Source organism: Schistocerca cancellata, chromosome 2, assembly GCF_023864275.1.
Source record: "Schistocerca cancellata isolate TAMUIC-IGC-003103 chromosome 2, iqSchCanc2.1, whole genome shotgun sequence".
In the NCBI taxonomy this organism is placed as follows: Eukaryota; Metazoa; Arthropoda; class Insecta; order Orthoptera; family Acrididae; genus Schistocerca; species Schistocerca cancellata.
Genome location: NC_064627.1, coordinates 1,088,171,754 through 1,088,191,749, shown reverse-complemented (window position 1 = coordinate 1,088,191,749; position 19,996 = coordinate 1,088,171,754). Strand labels below are relative to the sequence as shown.

Sequence of the window (19,996 nt, the reverse complement as noted above, 5' to 3'; positions counted from 1 at the left end):
ACACAAGAACTTGAACGCGGTGCTTCTAAGGAAGGTATTCATCCACCCTTAGTCTTAATAATTAAAAATGGTTACTGTTATTGCGTGAACGATGGACGTCAGGTTATATGGCGTCGACTCACAAACACAATATCCGTCAGTTGTTTTTAAACAATTATGAGTCAGTTCGATGGCAGGATGGTGCATTGTTGGATTCATTGTGGAGATCTTTAGCGAACAATAAGATACGAGGTGCGTTCAATAAGTAATTATTGTTATCTTCATGTCCGGGACAGCGCAGCACAGTTAGTTACAAAGTGGAAATAATACAATCCAATACAATATCTGCTATTTATACTCTAGAATTTGTACACGTCGATTTGCTTTTGAGGCCCAAAATTCGGTAGTCTTGCTTGCTGGGACATTTGCTGAAACCGCGACCTCCAACGCACAGGATTTTGACAACTTCGGGCACATCAGGAGGTGTTCACTATTTTGAAGTCCTCCACATTCACAGATTGCATCTCCAGTAACGTAGCCCCACCGCTTCAAGTTTTGTTTGCACCGCGTCACTCCAGTTCATAGTCTGTTCAGAGTCTTCAGCTTCAGATAGGGTTGTTGGAAATGAACATCAGGTTCTTCCTTTACGTTTCGATAGCTACTTCCAGTTGTCTTGTTTCGCCACAGTTCTATTCGGTGAGCGGAAGGCGATAATGTGATGGCTTCAATTGTTCGAAGAAATCTGATTATCGACTTCAAACTAGAGCATGATGATTCGCTTCCAAACAGGTGATGACTGGAATCATTTTCCTGTTTCTTCTTCTCAAGCGCTTTAGCTGTTCTTCGTCTGATATCCGGCGGTGCTATGCCTATAAGATGGTAGATTCTGTCAAACGTAGTTGGTCGTAGGCAGCCAGTTATAACGCGACTTGCCTCGTTAAGAGCTGTGCCAGCGTGCGTGGTGTGTGCGGAGTTTTGCCGGACTTGTGCAGCATATTTTACCGTAGAGACACGTGGAGCTAGACCAGACGTACGTAGGTAATTTTGTTGAGTCCCCCATGGGCTGTTAGTGGGCTTGCGTATGATAGTATTTCTGCTGGAAATTTTGAGCTTTATGTTCTCGCTATAATCTTCAAAAGCTGTAAGTAGGCTGTTTAGGTTCTTATATGTAGGCTGTTTAGGTTCTTGTATTGGTAACGCCGCCGTTACGTAGCGCTCTGTATGAAAATCACTGGCTGTGCTGTGTGCAGTCTGTGGCTAGTTTGCATTGTTGTCTGCCATTGTAGTGTTGGGCAGCGGCAGCTGGATGTGAACAGCGCGTAGCGTTGCGCAGTTGGAGGCGGGCCGCCAGCAGTGGTGGATGTGGGGAAGTGAGATGGCGGATTTTTGAGAATGGATAATCTGGAAGTGTGTCCATCAGAAACAGTACATTTGTACGAATGTATGTCATGAACTTATATATATATATATATATATATATATATATATATATATATATATATATATATATTATGATTATTAAGGTAAATACATTGTTTGTTCTTTATTAAAATCTTTCATTTGCTAACTATGCCTATCAGTAGTTAGTGCCTTCAGTAGTTTGAATCTTTTATTTAGCTGTCAGTAGTGGCGCTCGCTGTATTGCAGTAGTTCGAGTAACGAAGATTTTTGGTGAGGTAAGTGATTTGTGAAAGGTATAGGTTAACGTTAGTCAGGGCCATTCTTTTGTAGCGATTTTTGAAAGTCAGATTGCGTTGCGCTAAAAATATTGTGTGTCAGTTCAAGCACAGTTTTGTATAATTTTTCAAAGGGGACGTTTCAAAGCATGTGTGCGGACGAGCTTTACTCCATTGTTGTAGTTGCTTTCTCCTCCACGCTACTTCCAGTTTTCTCCTAGCTTAATAATGAAAAGTCTGACGTCATTAACTTGAGGGTACGATAAATCAATCAAATCTAAAGACCGTAAAATCAACTAATTACCTAGAAAGTATTACGAATAACTTAAATTGGAAAGAACATATATAAAATATTGTGAGGAAGGCGGTCCAAAGACACTTAGATGATGCAACAGATCTACTAAAGGGACTGTCTACACTATGCTTGTCCGCGCGTTGTGGGACCTTTACCAGTTAGGATTAACGGAGTACTCGAGCAAGTTCAGAGAAGACCAGCACGTTTTGTCTTATCGAGATATATGGGAGAGAGTGCCACGGACATGGAAAGGGATTTGTGGTGGACATCGTTAAAAGAAGAGGTTCCTCGTTGCGGCGGGATCTTCTCACGAAATTTCAATCACCAACTTTCCTCTCCGAATGTGAAGATATTTTGTTGACACGGACCTACATAGGGCGACACGATCATCATAATAAAATAAGGGAGGGCCGCATCAAACTAGTCAGAAGACTCATGACCCAAAAAGAAAAACAGTACAAGTGGTGTTCAAAAAGTAAAGCAACACATTTTTTTTTCTCGGCCAAGTTCATTTGAAAAAATGCGGAATTTACTGTGGGACATCGTGGAATGTTGCACTTCATCCCCTACATTTTCGTGAAGTTCCGATATATGACGGCGCTGTACGTAGCCTTCAAGATGGCAGCTGTAACTGAGGTGCGTTCCAAGCAGAGAGCTGTCACTGAGTTTCTTTTGACGGAAGATGTAAGGTGCCTCTTACATGAGGAAGACATATTTACCAGCTTTAATAAATTATTGTCTCTTATTGATGTATTCACGATAGTTAGGAAGTGCTGCAGTCAGTAGACGGCCATGAGTCGGAGAGCATTTCCCACGCTGGCTGGCTAGGTGACGAAGCGACCATATGTCGCGTGTAGTGGGGTGGGGCTCGGCGCTGGACCGTAGCAACAAGCGTCAGCCTGGGAAATATACATGACGCGAAGTACCGCCATCTTGGCGCCAAAGTCACCGATTTCTTTATTTGTATTTAATAATTAAATATAAAGGCTAGGAGGAGCCTCGGGACGTTTAAAACTATTTATCATAATTTTGCCTCGTTAAATTTCACACCCGTTCATTGACAAATGCATATCTTACTAGGTACGAACTGGATCGGAAATCCACGAACTGTGGCGAAACTAGTAAGAGATACTGACTGCGCGCCAAAGTCGGCAGTGGCATTAAGAGCTCTTCCTGTCTCGTTCGACGGTTGCCATGCTCTCGGTTGCGGACAGTTTGTGACATGAATGTTTCATTATTGATATAATAGGAATAAAAGTGATATTACGGCATTCTGAATGTTAATTTCGAGTAAATATATACCCCAAAGTTGATCGACAGCAATTTCAGATAATGAGCTGCCACCGACAGAGACATTCTATGCGCCAATGAAGAATCTGCACGGGACAACATTTACATGAGCTGCACCGTGCACAGGTAGGAGGAAATACGACGACACGACCCACCAAGGCGGGTTAAGGAAGGTCCGACTTACAGTCGCAAATTCCGGGTGGAAATGCTGACCAGTTATACTGTACATCACATATACCACCCTCTAAGGACTCGCGGCTAAGACGAGTAATAACAGTATCAGTTTAGAAGCGAGGGGATCTTTCAAAGACCAGAGCATCGCAGGTATTCATAGACGCTTGCAGAATGTCTACGGAGACGTGATAGCCAACAGAAGCACGGTGGGTCAACGGGCGAGACTTCTGTCATGATCGGGACAAGATCGCAAAAGCTCGTTCTATCTCCAGCGTGCCTCAGGGCATGTGACTCTTGCAACGTCTTCGTCGCCACGAAAATGGAAACGAACCTCTACTTCTCCACGACAACGCTAGGCCTCACACAGGTCTCTGCACGCGAGAGGAGCTCACAACACGTCATTAGACTGTTCTTTCTCATCCACCCTGCAGCCCGGATCTCGCACATTCCGACTTCCATCTGTTTGGCCCAGTAAGCAGTGCGTTAATGATGGGAACGTTATTGGTACAGCAAGACACTGGCTGCGGCGTCGACCAGTAGGGTGGTACCATGCGGGAATACGAGCCCTTCCAATGGGGTGGCGTAAAGCCGCCGCATTGAATGGAGATTATGGTGAAAAATATGGTTTTGTGACCAAAAGTGTGGGGAAAAATATGGCATATTGGAGTTCTGGATACAACCAACCTACCTTCAAAAAAATTGTATTTCGTTACTTTTTTCCTTGCAACACTTCTTTCCTGAAAGCAAGTTGGTTTAACCTACCTTCAAAAAAATTGTATTTCATTGCTTTTTTTTCTTATAACACCGTTTTCCTGGAAGCAGGTCGGTTTTATTCAGGTGTTGCATCACTTATTTGGGTACAAGAAGATGCCTCCCCGAAAATCGTTCCGCTCATCATATGCTACGCAGACGATAGCTAATGCCCTGCGCAATGCTAGGTGTTATCCTAGCAGCAAAACCTTCCATCACCAGGACAACAACAATAATGAGACCAAAAGGCTTTTATCAAAGCCAGCCCTGACGGTAATCTCCATTAACATTGAGGGAACATCATATGAGAAAGAAGCTCTGCTATCGGACATTTGCAAACAAACAAACTGTGACTTTTTCATGATACAAGAGACCCATAAAGGCCCCTTTGATCCGAGGCCAAAGGTAAATGGCACGAAAGTAATCATTCAAAGACCAAACATTCAGTATGCAAGTACAATATTTGCCAAACTGGACATTCTTGTCCTATCCACGGACCTAACGGCAGAAGAAGACATATAAATCCTGCCTGTTGAAGTTCAGTCACGCACAGTAACCTCAGTGTATAAACCATCGAAGGCACATTTCAGTTTCAAGGAAGCAAATAACTTCTGATCCAAACCAAAGAAACTAGTCATGAGTGATATCAATTGCAACAGCTCTTCATGGGGCTACAAGGAAACGGACAAAAATGGATAAGGTCTTGAAGATTTGGTCGAAAGCGTGGAACTGAAGCTCGTACGCGACCCGAAGAAAACATCCTCTTTCAACAGTGGGAGGTTGCGCTCTGATTTAACTGTGATGTCGCCTTTGGAAGTGAACATATCGCACACCAGTCGGGAAAAGATGTTACGGAACCAATCCCACATTCTCAGCACCGACCTATCACCAGTTTTGTGGAAGCAGCTGTGGTGCCAAAGAAAGTCCCATTCAAAAGACTATTTAATTTTGGGAGAGCACAGTGGACTAATTTCGCAGAAGATCTGGATAGGAAAGAGGGATATGTGGAACCTGTCCAAGGAAATTACGATCAGTTTGTTAAGCTAGTGAAAACCATTTCACGGAAACATATCCCTATGAAACATAACTATGTCCCAGGACTTGATACAGTTTCAAAACACTGTTCGAAAATACTAACTCTTGAAAAACCTTAGTCATGACACACTACAGTTTCTGCTGAAACGTCCAATGTAACTCCTGGTCAAATAGCTCATCTTCTGCTACTAAATGGCATAACCAAACGTTATCTGAGAGAACAAAGCTACAAAGATACGCTGAAGAAAATTACTTTATTGCTTTCCCTTTCACTTTAGCAAAACTACAGGACGCCATGGGCTGCATGAGGAATAGCAATACTCCAGGTGTAGATGACCTAAGAGTTGAGCAAATAAAGAGATTCGCACCATGTACAGAAAAATGGATTTTAAATCTAATTAACAGCAGCGTCTTGGAGTCACAAATACCCAAAATCTGGCGTAAAGCTAGAGCGGTTGCCATATTGAAACCTCTGAAAGATCCGACAGACCCCAAGAATTTTCGACGAGTCTTACTTCTGTCAACTACACAAACTGTTGCAAAGAATGATTCTGAACCGCATATCTGGATATGAAGACCAGACACTTATTAAACAACAGGCAGGATTCCGTCCCGGAAAATCATGTTGTTTCCAGATGCGTGGCATTCGTGGACCTAACAGCGGCGTGTGACACAGTTAATTATAACAGACTTGCAAGGAAGATTGATACAATCACCAAGGACTAGCGATTAACACAGTTCGTCCAAACCACAATACAAAACAAGCGGTTCTTTGTCAACCTGGAAAACAAGAAGAGCCGGTGGAGAATCCAGAAGAACGTTTCTCCTCGAAGCAGTGTGTTGGCACCGCTGCTGTACAATATCCACACCAATAACCAACCGCCGGCCGTTGTGGCCGAGCGTTTCTAGGCGCTTCAGTCTGGAACCGCGCGACCGCTACGGTCGCGGGTTCGAATCCTGCCTCGGGCATGAATGTGTGTGATGTCCTTAGGTTAGTTAGGTTTAAGTAGTTCTAAGTTCTAGGGGACTGATGACCTCAGATGTTAAGTCCCATAGTGCTCAGACCCATGTCAACCATTTCAGTGACCAACCTGTCGGAACAGACACACGATCTTCCAAGTGCGCCGACGGGCCAGGGTCTGCAGCTCAAGGAAGAACGTTCGAGGAGATGAAATGATACTGACTGCAGCCCTCGAAGGTCTATCAGAATACTATGAAAATAATCAGCTGAAGAATAATCCATCGAAAACATAGGTCTGCGCCTTTCACTTGAGAAATATAAACAACCTACACCTACACCTATATGGATGCTCTGCAAATTCTAGTGCCTGGCAGAGGGTTCATCAAACCACCTTCACAATAATTCTCTGTTATCCCACTCTCGAACAAAGGCGCGTAACAAACAAACACCTATATCATTCCGTGCGAGCTGATATTCAGTACGCTCGTATTTTGTTTATTAGGCGGCAGTGGGTAACTCTATCGATTGTCTTATGATATCGAATATGAATCGTTTGCTGTTCAACAGGTCTCACTTTCAATAAGCTTACAGCAGAAGTGAAACAAAACTGAGTGCTCAACGTTTTATCTGTAATGTGTTATTCTTTGTACAGCCTCTCACTATTTTTTGCGGTTTTATCAATTCTTTAGTTTTTTCGCTTATAAATTTTCTAATCTGTGTTATGTAAAGTATGTACTATTCGTTCCGTAACCGAACGAAACCCTATTAATAAACAAAATTTCTATTAAAAATAGCTCCAATTCCCTGGTTCCAACCAAGGTCTTCGGAAAGTTTTCCCTGACTAAAGCGCAAATGCTAGAACTGTAAATCCCTTCACAGATATTCTCCAGTGGTAACTAGTCTCTCCCAAACGCAGCTCGCTGGGGCTTGGCTGAGAAAAATGTAACTCTACAATGGGCCGGATTTTAAACAACCCGCCCTGACCACTAAGTCATTAAGTAAAAATAAAATTAAAATCGCACTCTTACGACGACGGAAAACGGGAACGTTTTGTGATTTTCTTCGACGAAGCAATTTCGGATGACAAAGTTCAGTCTTATAAGTCTTACATGTGATTGCAGCATTCATTTTGTCGGCTTCCATTTCAGTGGCACCAGGACTAACAAGTCTCTGGATCACTTTGATCCACCGATGAAGTTTGAGTAATCCCACAATATCTTAAGGTTCTTGGATGATTTCACAGGTACGACAGATTGTTGTAAATCATACCATAATATAAGACTCCAGATTGTCAGACCGGCTGTGTGACTGGTTTAAAGAGCTTGTTGAATATAGCATGTCACTGTCACCAAGAGATATATTGAAACGTAACACTAACTTCGGGCGTACTCTATGGGAGTGTTACTGGACCATTACTTTTTACAATGTACGTGGTGAATCAGAGCTTCAGCGACAAACTTTCAGAGGTTGCTCAGGGATGCCATCTGGGTATAACGGACGTACGGTATCCGGGAGCCTCTCACAGAGTAACAATGTTATGATTTACTCGGATTGTTAACGTAGTCACCGTCGTTTCTATGAAAATACAGTCACAATAGTGAAAAAACCTGTATTATGCAATAACCAAAATGTTAACCTACAACATGGAGAAATGCAACAACCCTCGCTAGAAACACATACCCTTTTATCAGAATGTGTCCATTCTGCTCTGTCGGTGTTTAGCACAGTGAGTAACAAATGAAGAACTGTTCTCTTACAGATATTGTTCAAAATTTAGTCGAACGCACCATCGACGGTCCTACACGCTCAAGAATAACAACAATTTGGCTTACTACTTCCGCGCTTGCGATAGTCCTAGCATCCAGATCTGTGCGTTATCGACAGGAATATCGTGAACCTGGCTCTTGACGTGGCCCCAGAAGAAGAAGTCCATTGATGTCATGTCTGGTGACCAAGATGGCTACAGGACAAGACCACCGGGACCAATACATTGCCACCACACCGAATGCAACAACTCTGGAGACTCAGAAGCTGTCCCTGAACAACCTCTCAGAGTTTGTCGTTGGGTTATCTGGTTCACCATGTATATAAATGACCTACTGGTAACTTCAGAAGTTTCATGTTGCTTTTCGCTGACGATAGTGTTGTATGCAGAGAAGTCGAGACGCTAGAAATTTGTAACGAAATGCTGAATATCTGCTGAGGATCGACGCCGGATGCTGAGATTGGTAGCTGACCCTCAGCATAAAAAGTGCAACGTATGCACATAAAAACTCATGAAGACCTTTTATTGTATAATTGCTGAGTGTAGAACAATCACTGGGAGTGGTCACGTCCGTAAAATTTCTAAGAGTAAGTTAACACACTGGACTCGCGTTCAGGTGGGCAACGGATCAAACCCGCGTCGGGCCATCCTAATTTAGGTTTTCCGTGATTTCCCTGAATCTCTTCAGCCAAATGCCGATATGGCATCTGCGAAAGGGCACGGCCGACTTCCTTCCCCATTCTTCCCTAATTCGACGGGACCGATGACCTTGCTGTTTGGTCCCCTCCCCCAAATCAACCAACCGAAGAATTTCGGATATCGTCAATTGTGTGTGCAAGTCGGATACGAAAAGGCTATACGGGCAACACAAAGGGCAAGCGGACGAGCATTTTTGGATTGCTGTCGACAACATAGGGATGATTTGCTTCCAACGTTGTTACGGGCGACGAGCCATGTGTATCGTACACCAACAGCTTGCAAATAACGAAGAGGTCGAGAACGCTATTGTCACGAGGTTCAGTTCAAAGCTGGAAACGTCCATGGTTAAAGAAGCTAGTGCAGCGGTTCGGAAGGCGCTTGAAGGTGAACAGCTATTATGTGGGAAATTGAAAACCATCAATTAAGAACATAAGCTTACCGGCGGAACATTAGGAACCACCTTAAAAGAGCACAATGGTCGGTTTGGAGCGCTGGAGGAGGTACAGAAATGCTTCAAGTCGGTTCAGTTCACTATCTACTACTGACGTAAGTCATGCCAGTGACGTGGTCTGACTGTACCAATCGGTGGTATGGAATCAGTGTACTTAGGGGGCTAAAGCAAGGTGTGGAGCTATCGTGTTCCGACCTGCCCATGACCACATCGTGAATTGAGCAGACGTATTTTGTGTATCAGCACTTGCTGTCACAACCATGTGACACGGCGTAAGAAGAGAATACTTCCAAACAGACAGGTGCTGGAGACGAATCAGTGTCGATCGCATCCAAATCCGACACTATTGCTACTCACCAGGAAAGTACTTGGGCTCGAACAAACACAAATACACCAAAACCGTGTGAGAAATAATGTAAAGGTGTCTTATTGCACTAGTGATACTCCCGCATCTGCAAAACTCTGCAGTCGTCCATTAGAGGCCTCTGCGTATGCCATGCCGCATTGCACACTGACCTGTCGGTACGCCAGTCTGGACCAGTAGGGACGGTGCAGTGTGCGTTTTGTGACATTATTTGTGTATTGAAGCGTCAGATGGCTCGGAGATTGGTAATCAATCCTGATAATGTATTGCGATTGGTTGAGATGAAGTTACGAAGAACCCTTCTTCGTGAAGATGGTATTGGTCTAGACGACGAATCATTCGCATGTTTTCTGGTATCTATTATAGTGCAGAAATATGAGCATAAGAAACAGGTACTGTTGTAACACTAACACATAATGATGATGATAGGGATGATAATGACGAACAACTCATTGCAAACGATAGTGCTACGGTAAGTGCTGGAAGAGACGATGGAAGCAGTGACAGTGAATACCAATCGTCTCCCAAGAAGAAGGTTGAAGTTGCATCATCACGGCGTTTGATGACAACACACTGGAGAACATGTACCATGATTATTACGTAACAGGTTTCGACACATACGACAAGCTTCTGAAAAGATACCCTAAACTGAAGTCTAAAAACAATATTAAAAACATACTGGATTACGTGGCAAAGAAAAGAGAAGGAAATAGAGTTTTCAAAGGAAATCGTACACTGCTGTTCAAGACCATCAAGGAGCGTGTACTGGCGAAATTCGATGAAGTGCGAGAATGTGGTTCCGCCGTTCATTATTGGCATTTACAACATTGGGCATTGGACGTAGCCAGAAATCTCGGGGGTACAAACTTTACAGCTTCACTAGAATTTATTACTAATTTGAAAAAGGAGTTTAGGATAACATCACGCAGTATCACTATGCTCCAAGCACGAAAAGATAAGGATGATAAGCTGATTGAAAGAGCTCAAACGTATGTTGCTGACGTCAATGAGCATATCACGAGAGAAAACATCGATATTAGTTCTGTATGGATCTGTGATCAGAGTCAGTTCAACTATGAACTTTCTTGTGACAGAACACTATCCATGAAAGGGGAGAGAAACACTGTCGCGATGTTGCAATCAGTTAACTGTGCAACACATAGTTACGCGATCGATGTTGCTATATCAATGGACGGACGATTCGCAGACAAACTCTATATTTGCTTCCAAGAATCCAGTGGAAAGTTTGGACCCCGCGTGTCAAGGGAAATAGAAACGCGGTGCCCTCCAAATGTCGTCGTCGATGCAATTGTGAGTGGGAAGATGACGAAACAACATCTGAAGACGTTTTTTCTGTCAGTTTTGAATCCACATTTGTCGAGAAAGTCATTAGTACTTTGTGACTCCTCGTCTGGACATAAGGATGAACAAGTACTACTGGAAGCATCTAGCAAAAAACATGTAGATTTAAAAATCATTCCGCCTAAAACTACAAAATATGCACAACCTCTGGATGTGTATTTCTTCAGGCAATATAAAATATATGCCAAGAGAATAACAGACTTCATTAAACTACGTTCCAGTAATATGCAGCCGAAATTGCACGACAGATTCTTTATCATGAATATGCATTCTGTCATTTACAATCAGTTATCTGCCGGAGTATACAGACCAATGCTTCGTTACGCGTGGCAGAACGCTGGCTACGATATTGGTGAACCAATGAACAACTTCAAATGTGTCATTGACGTGGCGTTCAACACTGATATTATAGAATGTGCAAATACGCCATGCGATCAACTTGCATTTCTTCACTGTGCGTTTTGCCGTCATTCGTATTGCTCGGAGCATTTTATTGACATTCCGCATTTACATTTGTAGTTAAGATTGCTGCATTGCGTTGGCGTCTACAATTACATCTACAGTGATATCTAGAGCATGACTGCAGAGTTTTGGAGAAAAACGACACCCACCAGCACATTCAGAGGTACATAATGGTCCTGTAACCAAACGTTCATACAGATCTGTTTGTTTGAGCCCAAGTACTTACCTGGTCAGTGACTGCAGCTCAATTAGAGCCAGTTTCGGAACAATAATTGCGAAGGGACCTGCTTGCTATGGACTTTTAGAACTGGGTACCTCGTGATTGCTCACTGAAGCCCCTAAAGCTACACATCTTCAGAAGGCCAAACAAGACAAAAGCTGGGCAAAGTCTGGCTGGAGGCTACAAGTGTGATGCGAAAAGTCTCCGTTTTGCCTCTTTAAAAATGGTAAAACGCGTCGACAGCTCAGTATGGCGTTTAACATACATTGTCCAAAGGATGTAGTACAGCTCAGAAGTGGTTCTACGATGCTTTGCGCATTCTCTTTCAGGTAACTGGAGACATCAGCCAAGATATTCATCATTGTCGGTCGCAAACAATTGCTCTCTCTCTCTCTCTCTCTCTCTCTCTCTCTCTCTCTCCCCTCCCCCTCTCTTCCTCCCTTCTCTCTCTATCTCCCTCCCTCCCTCCCCCTCCCTTCTCTCTCTCCCTATGTGCTCACTTTTCTTTTTACTGCTTCTTGATGTGTATGCTGTGGACGCTCCACTCTTCTAAGGTGGATTCAAAGAGCTGCACCCACGCGCTTGTGGTCTGACGGCCAGTCAGATATTTTAATCATCCGATCTTTATCCCATAAAACTGCCTGTGCCTCTATGTGCAACAGCGGCTGAAACGTAGCGGTTAACATCCACAAAATTTGGTAGGTGTACCGCTTCTAATAATTAATCAGTGGCTTCCGGTGGGTGTACCATATGTGGAGAGTTTTGTGGAATCTCTTCCTCTAAGAATCGAGACCATTATCAACGCTAGAGGTGGTGTTACCCGGTGTTAGCGTCCTGTGTGCTCGGCATGATAAATCATAGTTTGGTGTCTTCATCTTTTTTTTTAATAACAGAACAACCGATAATTTTCGAATATGCGTTTTGCACTGCTGTGGAAAAGCTTGTGGACGAAAGTAACTTTCTCATGAATTGTCACTGCGAAACAACATAGCTCGATGAAAGTTAGACGATACACAGAAAGAACTGCTATAGTAAACGACAAAAGGCAGCTGAAAGAAAAACACAATTAAACGAATAGAAATGACACTTTAACTCAAAGACAATAGTTACACTTCAGCCACCGTGATCCATAGTGGTGTCCTAGACATCACAAAAGAGGGAACGCGGTTATTAGTTGGGTGTACGGCAATGTATGCTTCGCAACAAGCTCCCATGCTGAAACGGCGTTGGTAAGGAGTTCTTGTGGGAGCGTGTTCCATTCTTCCCTTCTGCAAATTGCTGGATAGTCGTTAGATTTGAGACGGGGAGAACGGCAGGTCAATCCACTCCCTGAATATCCTTTCGTTGCACGGCCTCCTACAGCTGCACTGTTCGATGTGGCCGTAGCATTGCTGCCTCCGGATCACAGGGTCCCGGGTTCAATTCCCGGCCGGGTTGAAGATTTTCTCTGCCCGCGTACAGGGTGTTTGTATTGTCCTCATAATTTCATCATTATCATCAGCATTCTTGACAGTGGCTAGATTGGATTGTGTAAAAACTGGACTGTATAAAAATTGGGACTTCGTTCGGGCGCTGATGACGACGCTGTTGGGCGCCCCACAAACCAAACATCATCGATGTGGCCGCTCATTGTCGCCCATAAAAATGTAGTCAGGGCCGAATGCACCACTGAAAAGACGCACATGGGGAAAGCGCAATGTCGCAAAGACGCTGATCAACCGGTGTACCGTATTCTAGGATTTGGATGTCAGTATGGTCACGCAACTTTACACCTCGACATAACAAAACACTACGGCCACGTAAACGGTGATGTTCGACAATGTTCTTGGTAGCATTACGTTTTCCCACCGCTCATCATATGAGAGTAAATCGAGAATCAGTATTCAGACCGAAGATGCTGTCATTCGAGAAGAGCACGGGATCCCACTCCACATTGGTCCAGTCTCTATGCTCTTGGCAGCATCGTAAATAGTGCCGCCGATACGCAGGTGTCAACGGCACACGGTGTAATAGTCTTTGCGAAAAGAGACCACCTCCGTGCAGTCGCCTCGGCAGTGCAGAACGTGGTATTGCGTGCCATGCAGACCTGTTATATGTGGTTGCAACTGCACCCGCTGTTTGACGTGGTTTCCGCGTAGCCTGCTCCACAGTGTAGAGGTCATCTGCTGACGTAGTTGACCTGGGTTAGCCATCTCGGCCACATCAGGCAGCACTGCGCGTGGTTCGGAATACTTCCCAGGCAGTACCAAACTCCTGGGCCACATTCGTCACACTTCGTCCTTTTTCCAGTTTCCTGATCATTCTTCTCTGTCTGAAGTAATGTAGGTGTTGTTTACGGGCCACGTTATAATGAAGACCATCCCCGCCGTGCACCTTAACTTCTCGATGATTGACACACAACTACCTTGTTTTGCGGTGCCAGCCTCATTTGGCGCTGTAGTCACGGTCACCTCACGCCGTGTGATGACCAGCATCTGTGGACGACTGGGAGACCTCGAGCAACAGCCTTCTACACTTTCATTCATTTCCACTGAGTTGTTAGTATATTATGTTACTTTATCTTTTTCGCCCTTTAAGTTTTGCACAGCAATGGGTACAGGGTGATTCCGTTATCATGTTACAAACTTTGAGAGATGATGGAAAATGGTAACTGTACCAATTTGAGTTAAGGCACCTTGGTCCGGAAACGAACGAGTCGAAAGTTATAAGAGAAAATCATTCTGATGCCTATGACAGTAGAATACATGTACGAGATCTGTTGTTGCTAAGACTGCAAGGCAGGGAACTTTCAGGGCTGGTAGCATAAACGAAAAAAAGAAAGAAACAAACAAAAACTATGGTAAATATGGGATCTAAAATTCATACCTCTTGATCTATGGGCATGTGTTCAGTAGATGAGATGTGTTTCACAGTATTGAAGTTGAATTTTTGATCCACACTACCACCTCTGAAAGTTTCCTTTGCTGCGGTCTTAAGAACAACAGGACTGGTGCACTCATTCCACTGTCAGAGGTATCAGAACAATTTTTTCTTACAACTTTCGACTTGGTCGTTTCCGAATCGAGGCCCATTACCTCAGATCGATACATAAACCCATCTCGATTATCCCTGAAACTTTATACAGGGTGACAATTATTGAATTGTTTGAAATAAAATCATCATAACAGTTTTGAGTTACGACGTCCAAAGTGCATGGTTGGCCGCGGGGCATGATGGGAATTAGTATGCGCATGCATACTTTTGTTTAGCGACGAAGCTCACTTTCATTTGGATGGGCTCGTCAGTAAGGATAACCGCCGCATTTCGCGATCGAGAAGTCTCTTCACCTTCATTCGATGACTGTGTGGTGTGCAATGTCCAGTCACGGAGAAATCGGTGCGATATTTCTAGATGGCACGGTGACTACTGAATGGTACGTGAAGGTTTTAGAAGACGATTTCATCCCCGTTGTGCAAAGTGGCCCTGATTTCGACAAGATGTGGTTCATGCAAGACGGAGCTCGACCCCTTCGAAGCAGGAGAGTCTGACGTCCTTGAGTAGCACTTTGGCGACCGCATTCTGTCTCTGGAACACCCAGGGGCCACTGGACCTCGATTGGCCGCCATGTTCTCCGGATCCAAGCGCATGCGACTCCTTTTTGCGGACTATATTAAAGACGAGGTGTACACCAATAATCCCAAAGCTATTTCTGAGCTGAAAATAGCCATTCAGAATGTCATCGACGGCATCGATGTTCCGACTCTTCATCGCGTCAAGCAGAACTACCGCTGCTCGTCTGCGCCACATCATCGCCAATGATGGCAGGGATATCGAACATGTCACAATGTACACTGAAGCTGCAAAGAAACTGGTAAAGACATGCATGTTCAAATACAGAGATATGTAAACAGGCAGAATACGGTGCTGCAATCGGCAACGCCTAAATAAGACAAGTGTCTGGCGCAGTTGTTACATCGGTTAGTTCTGCTACAGTGGCATGTTATCAAGATTTAAGTGAGCTTGAGCGTGATGCGGCGCACGAGCGATGGGACACAGCATCTCCGAGGCAGCGATGAAATGGGGATTTTCCCGTACGACCATTTCACGTGTGTACCATGAATATCACGAACCGGGTAAAACATAAAATCTCCGACATCGCTGCGGCCGGAACATACACTCCTGGAAATTGAAATAAGAACACCGTGAATTCATTGTCCCAGGAAGGGGAAACTTTATTGACACATTCCTGGGGTCAGATACATCACATGATCACACTGACAGAACCACAGGCACATAGACACAGGCAACAGAGCATGCACAATGTCGGCACTAGTACAGTGTATATCCACCTTTCGCAGCAATGCATGCTTCTATTCTCCCATGGAGACGATCGTAGAGATGCTGGATGTAGTCCTGTGGAACGGCTTGCCATGCCATTTCCACCTGGCGCCTCAGTTGGACCAGCGTTCGTGCTGGACGTGCAGACCGCGTGAGACGACGCTTCATCCAGTCCCAAACATGCTCAATGGGGGACAGATCCGGAGATCTTGCTGGCCAGGGTAGTTGACTTACACCTTCTAGAGCACGTTGGGTGGCACGGGATACATGCGGACGTGCATTGTCCTGTTGGAACAGCAAGTTCCCTTGCCGGTCTAGGAATGGTAGAACGATGGGTTCGATGACGGTTTGGATGTACCGTGCACTATTCAGTGTCCCCTCGACGATCACCAGTGGTGTACGGCCAGTGTAGGAGATCGCTCCCCACACCATGATGCCGGGTGTTGGCCCTGTGTGCCTCGGTCGTATGCAGTCGTGATTGTGGCGCTCACCTGCACGGCGCCAAACACGCATACGACCATCATTGGCACCAAGGCAGAAGCGACTCTCATCGCTGAAGACGACACGTCTCCATTCGTCCCTCCATTCACGCCTGTCGCGACACCACTGGAGGCGGGCTTCACGATGTTGGGGCGTGAGCGGAAGACGGCCTAACGGTGTGCGGGACCGTAGCCCAGCTTCATGGAGACGGTTGCGAATGGTCCTCGCCGATACCACAGGAGCAACAGTGTCCCTAATTTGCTGGGAAGTGGCGGTGCGGTCCCCTACGGCACTGCGTAGGATCCTACGGTCTTGGCGTGCATCCGTGCCTCGCTGCGGTCCGGTCCCAGGTCGACAGGCACGTGCACCTTCCGCCGACCACTGGCGACAACATCGATGTACTGTGGACACCTCACGCCCCACGTGTTGAGCAATTCGGCGGTACGTCCACCCGGCCTCCCGCATGCCCACTATACGCCCTCGCTCAAAGTCCGTCAACTGCACATACGGTTCACGTCCACGCTGTCGCGGCATGCTACCAGTGTTAAAGACTGCGATGGAGCTCCGTATGCCACGGCAAACTGGCTGACACTGACGGCGGCGGTGCACAAATGCTGCGCAGCTAGCGCCATTCGACGGCCAACACCGCGGTTCCTGGTGTGTCCGCTGTGCCGTGCGTGTGATCATTGCTTGTACAGCCCTCTCGCAGTGTCCGGAGCAAGTATGGTGGGTCTGACACACCGGTGTCAATGTGTTCTTTTTTCCATTTCCAGGAGTGTATATTGCAAGGCCAACAACGACTGAACAGAATCGTTCAATGTGACACAAGTGCAACCCTTCCGGAAATTGTTGCAGATTTCAGTGCTGGACCATCAAGAACTGTCAGCGTGCGAACCACTCAATGAAACGTTATCGATATGGGGTTTCGGAGCCGAAGGCCCACTCGTGCACCCTTGACGACTGCACGACACAAAGCTTTACGCCTCGCCTGGGACCATCAACACCGACATTGGTCTATTGATGACTGGGAACATGTTGCCTGGTAGGACGAGTCTTGTTTCAAATTGTATCGAGTGGATGGTCACGTACGGGTATGGAGACAAGCTCATGAATCCGTGGATACTGCATGTCAACAGGGGATTATTCAAGCTGTTGGAGGCACTATAATGCTGTGGGGCGTATGCAGTTGGAGTTAGGATGGAACCCCTGAACGTCTAGATACGACTCTGGTAGGTGGCACGTACCTAAGCATCGTGCCTTATCACCTGCAGCCATTGATGTCCGCTTACATTCCGGAGGACTTGGGAAATTCCTGCTGGGCAATGCGATACCCCACACGTCCAGAATTGCTACAGAGCGTCTCCAGGAACATTCTTCTGAGTCTAGAAACTTCCGCTGGCCACTAAAGTCCCCAGAGCTTAGGATGCCTTGTATCGTGCTGTTCAGAAGAGATCTGCACCCCTTCATACTCTTACGGATTTATGAAAATCCTTGCAGGATTGATGGCGTCAATTTCCCCCAGCATTACTTCTGGCTTTAGTCGAGTCCATGCCACATCGTTGAACCGTCAATTAGGGCGATTCACAATAACAACTTAAGTACACATGTTATTCCAAAAACGTTATCGTGGAAGTAGGAGCCAGGAGGTGCTGGTGAAATAAGACACACTGCTAAAGATACCTTTTTATTTTAAAAGACTTTCTCAATAATAAATTTTTAAGTCTGGCATTTTTTTAAGAAAACAATTTCAAAAACAATTTCCAATAGCTGACAAATTTTCTTTATGTAAAGGATATTGCGAGGTATGACGTTAACAGCTTCCCAGTAATAAGATTTTAAACTTATCATATATAAGAGAACAATTCCTTAAGAAACCTTTAAGTAGTTAGTTTGTACTGAAGTTAAAATAGTTGTCTCTTGCCAATTAAATAACTTGTATTACACCCGTCAGTTGTTACAAGATAAATGTGAATAAGCCAGCACACAAACCTTAACAGTTCCCAAAAAAAAAAAAAAAAAAATCCTTAGCTCCGTGAGGGAGTGACACGTCTAAAGGGGCCCAGATCACAATAGTCGGAATAGTTATTGGTGGTCTACAGGGCTACACCAGATCAGCCCCAAAACTTGCATTACAAGCCACCACCTCCCCGAGTTACCCAAAACCAGAAGATGCAGCAAGGGCAGTGCCTGTCCAGACTCTGAACCACAGAGACACACCGCACCGACCCTAAATCACCCAATCAAGGTGTGAATGAAACGGCCCGACCAAGAAGCAGTTAAGACATTGTCGCGGACAGGCAAACGAAAACTGTGGTGGGAACAAAACCACTGGTGAAGAAACTCATAAACTTCACTAGAACTTGAAGAACCCCTTAAACCCTGTTACATAAAAACAGTACTCAACTTCTCACACTCCACCACAGCGCCGGGAACACGTTGCACTTCCTTATGCTCGTCAGAGCCAACCGCTGTCAGTGGTTTCAACGGCCGATAAGAAGACATACGTTCCCACGCGCTGATCTCCAAAACCACAGCTTCTAAGCTTCATAAGCCACGTACATGCGGGTAAGGCAGACTTAGCCCCTGAGAGCCAAGAGGTGGGCGAAAGCACGCGGCGAGCAGTTGACCCCCAACAACAGGGCCAAGCTTGCGCCACCACCTCTCTCGGTCACAGCCCAGTACGTACTCCTCGATCGTCACGCGGCTGTACACTTGCTCCACTTCCCGCCAGAGGGCGGTAGCGATCCAAACAGCGCGCCAAACCGAAAGCGCCACCGTAAACACTAGACGCGAAGCGAAAGCACTCCACTTGGCGTGCTTTTCGAAGAGCCGGAGACAACTACGGCTCAATCGTGTTGCGGCACTTCCGCGTGCTCTTGGGGTCCTACGGGGTATTATGCAGGTGTACCAGTTTCTTTGGCTCTTCAGTGTGACGTTTACTTGTTGAATAAAGTGTCTGCACGCCGTAGTTTGTAACTACACTACTGGCCATTAAAATTGCTACACCACGAAGATGCCGTGCTACAGACGCGAAATTTAACCGACAGGAAGAAGATGAATGATATGCAAATGATTAGCTTTTCAGAGCATTAACACAAGTTTGGCGCCGGGGGCGACACCTACAACGTGCTGACACGAGGAAAGTTTCCAACCGATTTTTCATACACAAACAGCAGTTGACCGGCTTTGCCTGGTGAAACGTTGATGTGATGCCTCGTGTAAGGAGAAGAAGTGCGTACCATCACGTTTGCGACTTTGATAAAGGTCAGATTGTAGCCTATTGCGATTGCGATTTATCGTATCGCGACATTGCTGCTCACAATGGTCGAGATTCAATGACTGTTACCAGAATATGGAATCTGTGGGTTCAGGAGGGTAATACGGAACACCGTGCTGGATCGCAACGGCCTCGTATCACTAGCAGTCGAGATGACAGCCATCTTATCCGCATGGCTGTAACGGATCGTGCAGCCACGTGTCGATCCCTGATTCAACAGATGGGGACGTTTGCAAGAGAACAATCATCTGCACGAACAGTTCGACGACTTTTGCAGCAGCATGGACTATCAGCTCGGAGATCGTGGCTGTGGTTACCCTTGACGCTGCATCACAGACAGGAGCACCTGCGATGGTGTACTCAACGACGAACCTGGGTGCACGAATGGCAAAACGTCATTTTTTCGGATGAATCCACGTACTGTTTACAGCATCGTGAT

General features: G+C 45.5%; 1 long non-coding RNA gene across 1 annotated transcript in view; it reads left to right on the top strand.

Annotated features, from left to right (window-relative positions):
• LOC126163096 (uncharacterized) overlaps positions 1 to 19,996 on the top strand; it is a 64,906-nt gene that overhangs the window by 44,001 nt on the left and 909 nt on the right. The gene's annotated exons all lie outside the window — the stretch shown is intronic.